Here is an 8,499-nt window from a genome sequence, read left to right as displayed (position 1 = left end):
CAAGTGTGAAACTAGCCTTAGAGGAGACATAATAGCTGTCTGCAAGTATCTGAACGGTTATCACAGTGTAGAGGGATCATTCTTATTCTTATTCTTATTTGCACATGGAAACATGAGAAGCAATGGAGTGAAACTGAAAGAAAGATAGAAGATACAGATTAGATATTGGAAAAAAAACTTTTTGACAGTGAGGGTTATCAATAAGTGGAAGAGACTGCCACAAGAGGTGGAGAGTTCTCCTGCAATGGAAGTCTTCAAACAGAGGCTGGACAGACATCTGTCTGAGAAGGCTTAGTGAATCCTGTGCTACATTGAGCAGGGGGTTGGACAAATAAAAAGACCCTTGAGGTTCTTTCCAACTATAACATACTATGAATCTATGTGTGGCCTGATAATGGTGTGAATAATCGCTGTTCCTCCTCCTCCTTTTCCTCCTTAGCCACAAAATCATCTATCATCGCCTGAAGCTTTGTTTTTCTAGTAGGCATAGAAATGGAATAATAACTCTGATGATAATGTAAGGTCAGGACGGTAGTCATAGCCGAGGACACTGGGGCTTTGGTGTCCTGACCTCCTTCCACAGAAAAACCATCAGCTTCTACCGGCATACCTGTTCAAGGTGCTGGTCCACCATCAGGGATTCCACTGCAGTGCAACCTGTTATGATTGAGTCACCGAGGAGGAAAAAAACAAAACACAAGCTCAGCCCAGAAAATCAGAGAGGTTGGAAACTAGCGGATTGCAGACCCCTGATCCTATCACACAACTAGCAGTAGCCGTGGAGTGTTCCTACGGTGATCCTAGACACCTCGTCACAGCCGGAGATCTACACAAGCCTAAAGAGAGAAAAGAGAAAAACTGACTGCCCCAGAGCAGACCCCAAGGCAATAGGCAGCCCCCAACATATAATGACGGTGAAGCAAGATGAAAACACTAACACAGATAGAAAGATAGGTTGAGCAAACGATGGGGCCCAAGCTAACTAAAAAGGACAGGACAGAAAAGCTGCTGTCTGCAATCCGAGAAAACCCTGCCAAAAATACTACCAACACAACTGATAAGCAAAAAGGACCCTGAAGTCACTAGACTTCAAACCCTATATCAGCACTCAGAATATTCTGGAAGCAGAGCAAAAGAGAACACTGATCAAGGAAAAAGAATCCAGCACACCCCCGGCCGGGGATGGCTGAACTCAAAAAACAAGGTAAACAAAACCAAAACTAATAAGTTCAATAGCAGAGCAAAAACTTATCTTTGGGAAGCAGGCATCAGACTGGTCTCCAAGAATCCAACAGAGAAATCACCAGCAACTCAGAAGGGCGTCGGCTGCCTTATATCCTGTCTGTAGTTCCCGTTACCCAGTCACGATCCACCTGATCAGGTGTTTGGTTTCTTTCATCCAAATCATCCTCACTACCTTCCTTCACCAGAAGAGGGAGATCCTTGGACACAAAAGATGAATGAACAGATGAGCTCACAACAGCAACCCAGCTCCTGCACCCTCTGTTCCAGTGCTCTGGGTTGAAATAACCGACACAGATACCGGTTTTAATGCCAAATCAATGATTTTACATTCTTCTTCAATGGTCCTGGACGCATCAGTTACGTTACAGTTCACACATCATTCCTCCTGCACTTTCCCTTGCTTACTTTCTGTGTCCTCACGCACATTCCCGGGTAGTAGCACCCTTGGCGGTACCGCAGCATCACTCCTGTGGGACCTCAAGACATAGGGGATCCTGTTTATCCGCTTCACCTCAGACTTGCAGGCTTCAGCCCTATTTAAGATCTGTCACATGGTGAATACTCTGCGCCCTGCTTGACTCTTGGACCACTTTTTCCTTTCTATTCCTGCTACTGCCATAAACTTTAATTTCAATGGGTGCTCCGATCTTATCCAGCACCTGCCTGACTATGACCATGCTTTTCTGCTTTTCCACAATGTTGCACAGCTGCTATGGTGTCCTGGGCTTAGGGCCCTTGTGGACACTTCTGGCGTGCTCGCCCTTCTGCCTTATTCCTATACCCCACACTTACCTCATAGCATCTCCTCCTCCAGTTATCCCCTAGGTAAACTACCTATCAACTATACCTAACAAGGCCCACTAGTATACCCCATCTAGTGACCCACAACAGAACTACGCTTACCTAGTCTATGGAACTATATACTAAGAGTGCCCTCCACTTTTGAACCCAAAGGATGCACTGGCTTACCCTAATCTAAGCATCAATATACGGCATACAATACAATATAATATATTACATCATGGTAACACACAATGTGGCAGTACCAATGAACAGAAAGTAATACACCATAGTGTAGCAGTACCGAAACAACATAAGGTCTGTACATTATTTACAATATATATATTACTATTAGTACTCCTTAAAGGGGAGGTGGCATTAAAGAGATATTCTGCTCAATCCCTTACATTGGTGTCATCAGTGCTGGGCATATTCATGGAGTACTCAAAGCTGCACAACTTAGCACATACATCCCGCATGGAAGCCCACTCATTGGTCTTGCAGTGGTGTCGTTCGGCAGAGCGTCTCACTCGTGTGTGCTGCAGCTCAAACTCCACTACTGTGTGTTGCTGCTCACATTCTTTCGAACAAAGGGAATATGGAGTTTCCCCTTGAGGATATATCGCAAATAAGGTCGTGAGCGGAAAGCAGAAGTAAAGCTGCTACGCAGACAGGCGAGCAACATGAGGGTGAGAATGCCAAAAGCGCACATAGACTGCCTGCACTTTTACCAGCAGCTCTGACATATCTGTGTAATTTTTAAGCAAGTTCTTCATGATCAAATTCAGCACATGTGCCAGGCAAGAGATGTGCATCAAACCAGCTAGACCCAGAGCTGCTTAGTGATTTCTCCCATAATTACACCCCACAGGCCCGGCTTGAGGTTTATCGGCACCAACCACACATCTGTCTGTTTTTTGATTCCCATTCACAGCTCCTGCGTGATGTGGGATTTTTCACACAAACCTACTGTATGATTTTCAAAAGAGCCTCCTCTTTCCCCCTGGGTGTGCTGAAGTTGGTTGTGCAGGTGTTATGTTGATTGGATGAGAAGTAAGAGTAGGCAACATGGACAGAGAAACATCCTGGAATCCTCGGTGGTGGGTAGGACATAGGCCAAAATGCTTTCCGTCTCAGATTCAGCCATGACTACATTTACCCAGTGGGCAGTCAGGGAGATATTACCTCTGTTATCAGAGAGTGTAATGACTTATCTGATTTATCCTCTGCAAGACTAAGCTAGGCTAGTTTCACACTAGCGTTCTCGGGTGCAGCGCAGAGCCGCCGCTTAGCTCCGCCCCTGGCCACACCCCCTCCGGTCAGCTCCTCCTAGGATTGCATGATGCTGCATGCGATCAGCGTACCGTATATTTAGCATTGGGTACGCTGGTCGTGCGCTGGTCTGATTTTGCTGGCGCTGCGCCCTTTTGGTGCTGCGCCCAGTACACAAAAATGCGCTGTGTTGCACTTTTGTGCGCTGGGTGCAGCGCCAAAAGGGTGCAGCACCAGCAAAATTAGACCAGCGCACGACCAGTGCACGGTCAGCGTACCCAACGCTAAATATATGGTACGCTGATCGCATGCAGCGTCATGCGATCCTAGGAGGAGCTGACCGGAGGGTGTGTGGCCTGGGGCGGAGCTAAGCGGCGGCCCTGCGCTGCGCCTGAGAACACTAGTGTGAAACTAGCCTTACTGCACAAGTCTTGCAGGGATTGGACAGTAGCCATTTCAATTCCTTCAGTTTATTTGTATTAGAAATAGCAATCACCCAATGGCACTCATGAAACATGTGAATAATTTCTACTTGTTTTAACTGCAATGTATTGATATGTACAAATCTTTCTCTGAATCACGTGATAATGTGCAGGTGCAATATTTCTACCCATAGCAATACCAGATAACTGTTTATAAAAAGCTCTGTGATCACCTGCTGAATCTTGAATAGTCTCTCCAGCATATTCAAGGCGGAATTCCACATTGTGGGTATGTCGGATATGAGGCTGAAAGCAAGAAGGCAGAAATGAGGCTGCACAACAGATAGGCAAACTGCAACAGTGAGAACGCAAAAAGTGCGCACATACTGCCCGCACTTTTTGATTAGTTGAGGACACAGTGGAGGAAGTGGAGTAGGAGGAGGAGGCAACATGGAGAGAGAAAAGGCTAGGGGTCGGACACAGTGTGCAGTAGCAGCCAACTTAATGGCTAGGGGCCGGCCTCGGCGCTTTTGCACTCTTCTCCTTTGTCTACTGTGCAGCTGGGGCAGTGTGCCCACCACCTCTAACTAAAAATTGAAAACCAAAAGCGGGGGCACCACGGTTAAATACAAAAAGCAGGATCCAACCCAGGCCTATATATGAAGACTATAACAAAAACAAAGAAAAAGATAGGCCATAAAAGGGGGATCACCACAAACCAGGAGATAGCGTTTAGAAGCAAATTTTATTGGACATGAATGCACCAACACACACATTTAAAAACATTTAAAAGTCATCCATGTGACAGCTATAACAACCCTAGGCTCATAATACAGCCTGCAACCTATAGCAATACTCCAAAAAAGATTGTGCAAGTGTCAGCCAAATGATCATAAAAACAGCATACCAAATAGTGGTTAACAGTATAAAATGCCCTACCAAGGATACAAAAAACCATATATTATATCTGATCTGAACCTCTGAACCCTGCAAGGCGAAAGTCAGCAAGATGACAAATAATCACAAGAGCCATACACACTAGAAATATATATGAACAGTGACAAAATGGAACAATGAGTCACTGAGATCACAAAAATACATGCAGATGGAGTGCATATGGGTTCAGGAATTAGGTCATGATAGTTAGTTACCACTAGGATAGCTGTTCAGATATACAGGTGTTAGAACCACAGGCTAGAAAAAACACTCATGTTAGATTCCATGAGGGAAATAGTACTACATATAAAGACCCATATGGAGTAGAGCCAAGTGCAATGTATGCCCGACGCGTGTCGCCACCCACAGTGGCATCGTCATGCAAAACAGAAGCCGCGGAGACACCATCACATGTTTCTCAACGCAAGCAACGACCAGCCAGGTCTTTCCCCGGGAAGGAACAACCACGGGAAGGGCATATTTCCCATAAGGGATGGGGTCAGTGCTCTAGAATCACTGCGTTGAGAAACACGTGATGGTGTCTCCGCAGTGTTGGATGTTGATCTCCATGAGTTCATTCATCCTCATTTTCACAGTCTTTTACTAGGCATTGCTCCTACCAGCCAGTTTCCTACTCCACACTGATGAGGGGCAATACCCCGAAACAGCTGTCTGTGGATGGATACCATGTTTTGGCATAGGTGGTTTCCTTCATTGGAGACTGCCCTTCCCGTGGTTGTTCCTTCCGGGGAAAGACCTGGCTGGTCATTGCTTGCGTTGAGAAACATGTGATGGTGTCTCCACGGCTTCTGTTTTGCATATTTCCCATAAGGGATGGGGGCAGTGCTCTAGAATCACTGCGTTGAGAAACACGTGATGGTGTCTCCGCAGTGTTGGATGTTGATCTCCATGAGTTCATTCATCCTCATTTTCACAGTCTTTTACTAGGCATTGCTCCTACCAGCCAGTTTCCTACTCCACACTGATGAGGGGCAATACCCCGAAACAGCTGTCTGTGGATGGATACCATGTTTTGGCATAGGTGGTTTCCTTCATTGGATACTGCCCTTCCCGTGGTTGTTCCTTCCCGGGGAAAGACCTGGCTGGTCATTGCTTGCGTTGAGAAACATGTGATGGTGTCTCCACGGCTTCTGTTTTGCATATTTCCCATAAGGGATGGGGGCAGTGCTCTAGAATCACTGCGTTGAGAAACACGTGATGGTGTCTCCGCAGTGTTGGATGTTGATCTCCATGAGTTCATTCATCCTCATTATCACAGTCTTTTACTAGGCATTGCTCCTACCAGCCAGTTTCCTACTCCACACTGATGAGGGGCAATACCCCGAAACAGCTGTCTGTGGATGGATACCATGTTTTGGCATAGGTGGTTTCCTTCATTGGAGACTGCCCTTCCCGTGGTTGTTCCTTCCCGGGGAAAGACCTGGCTGGTCATTGCTTGCGTTGAGAAACATGTGATGATGTCTCCGCGGCTTCTGTTTTGCATATTTCCCATAAGGGATGGGGGCAGTGCTCTAGAATCACTGCGTTGAGAAACACGTGATGGTGTCTCCGCAGTGTTGGATGTTGATCTCCATGAGTTCATTCATCCTCATTTTCACAGTTTTTTTACTAGGCATTGCTCCTACCAGCCAGTTTCCTACTCCACACTGATGAGGGGCAATACCCTGAAACAGCTGTCTGTGGATGGATACCATGTTTTGGCATAGGTGGTTTCCTTCATTGGAGACTGCCCTTCCCGTGGTTGTTCCTTCCCGGGGAAAGACCTGGCTGGTCATTGCTTGCGTTGAGAAACATGTGATGGTGTCTCCGCGGCTTCTGTTTCACTTCAATCTAGTAACACTGACCTACACAGCCATCCATAATCTGGCTCCCCCACATCTATGAACTTATCTCCTGATATCTTCTGCATGTAATCTCTGGATCTCCCAAGAACTTCTTCTCTCCTTCACAATCATACATTCTCCATACAACCGCCTGCAAGACTTCTCCAGAGTTTTCCCCATCCTGTAGAATTCTGTGGCCCAACACATCCAATTATTCCATATATTCAGAACTTTCAAGCGGAACTTGAAAACCCATGTCTTCAAAACAGCTTACAGCCTGCAATGACACAGCTGCCACCTCATCAACACAATAGCTGCTGAAATCTCTGAATCTACTGTCTGCTTTCCCATTATCCTGTAAAATGTAAGGCCACATGGGTAGGGTCCTCTCTCCAGTGTACCTGTCTATCATTAGTTTGTTCATTGTAATTTCTATTTGTGTTTTATGTTTCACCGCACTCCCGATGCGATAGCATCGGGCCTATTTCTAGTAAATAATAATCCCCAACATGATGTTCCACCCAGTCATCACCCCTGCCATCCTTTCCTGTATACACTCAGCATCTGCAGCAGTTGGCACCTGTGTTTTTTTCATCAGCATCATGCAGTGGCTCGCTTACTGCACTACCCCTCCCACGTACTCATCCTCCAACAGAACAAGAGGTTGGACATCTGTGTACCCAATGTTTTTGAATTGTGGGGCAGGACCAGGTGGATGGGTCATTGAACCACAGCCAGCAGAGTCATCAAAAAGCAGAAGCAACTGCAGCATGACTTGGGGCTCAGACTGCTCCCTAATTTGCAAGGGGGCGACATGGAAGACACATGCCCAGCAAGGCAATTGTACTGCTCTTACACCCAATTGGCTTAATTGTGCAGACCCCTAGCCTTTACTATGACCATTTTACAGCCATTTTAAAGCACTGAAATTTGGGTTCCTGATTTTTATTCAGTTTGCGGTCAAGTTCATTTCCAAACTGAACTTTTCACTGTAGCTTTGTCGAACTCGGCAAACCTGAATATCCACAATTTCGCTCATCACTCCTCTTAATGGAGCATGAGCATCAGTTCTAAAATGCTGCTTCATTATGCATGGAGAGAGAATCACCAGTCATGATAAATCGCTCCCTAAAAATCTCATGTTCATCCTTACCTCTAATATGTCACAGTAAAATAAACAGATTTATCAACTTTGACTTTTTTTCTCATAAAAATTAAAATTTTGTCTTAATGAATATTTTTATAAATTAATATCAGCCTTTTTACTCCGTAAACCTCAAGCTTAACTAAAAGTTCTTGCTATAAGTGTGTGAAGTTGATCAGCTCAGTTTTGGTCCCGGGTTAATATTATGATATATGCTCTCATCCCAGGAGATTTATGTAGATTCCTGAGATTTAATTAGTTTAGTTTGTGGCGTATCACTGCCGCCTCCTGTGGATGTTCTTTACTGTCTGCTCCCTTTCAGTTTTTGAAGTTTTACATGAGCGACAATTAGATCACTCACTTAAAACATCAGAGGCTGAGTTCTGAAATGTAATTTTTAAATTGCTTCCAGTGTAAGTGCCATGGGTCGATAGTAAACAGGTTAAGAATTTCCCTAATTCACTTGCTCGAGAAGGCTTGTATAGTTTACCGTGCATTTGTGCCTGCACAAATCACATTTTGATCTGCTTGAATTGTGTGATGTGACATAGCCTATCCCATCTTTTACAGTCAGTATTACTGTTTATACATTTGCAGTAAGGCATCCTGCACTTATATTATTTTACCAAAGCCATGTCTGGGAAAATATATTAGATGCGACAAGTCACAGAGCATAAAAGTTTCAGGTTCATGCACTGTAGGTTTTCTCAGTTCTTTCTCATAATGAAATGCAGACACTTGGACTGAAGCATCCTCGAAGACTCAGCAACTTAAATCTGAAGCACAGGCCTTAATAAAGGCAGCAGTGAAAATGAAAGAAATGTCAGCAGATGAGTATCCCGATTCTGTTATATTA

This window comes from Dendrobates tinctorius, unplaced genomic scaffold (assembly GCF_039654945.1).
Source record: "Dendrobates tinctorius isolate UK_male_01 unplaced genomic scaffold, ASM3965494v1 ptg000133l, whole genome shotgun sequence".
NCBI classification, from domain to species: Eukaryota; Metazoa; Chordata; class Amphibia; order Anura; family Dendrobatidae; genus Dendrobates; species Dendrobates tinctorius.
This window is presented reverse-complemented; position numbering follows the sequence as displayed.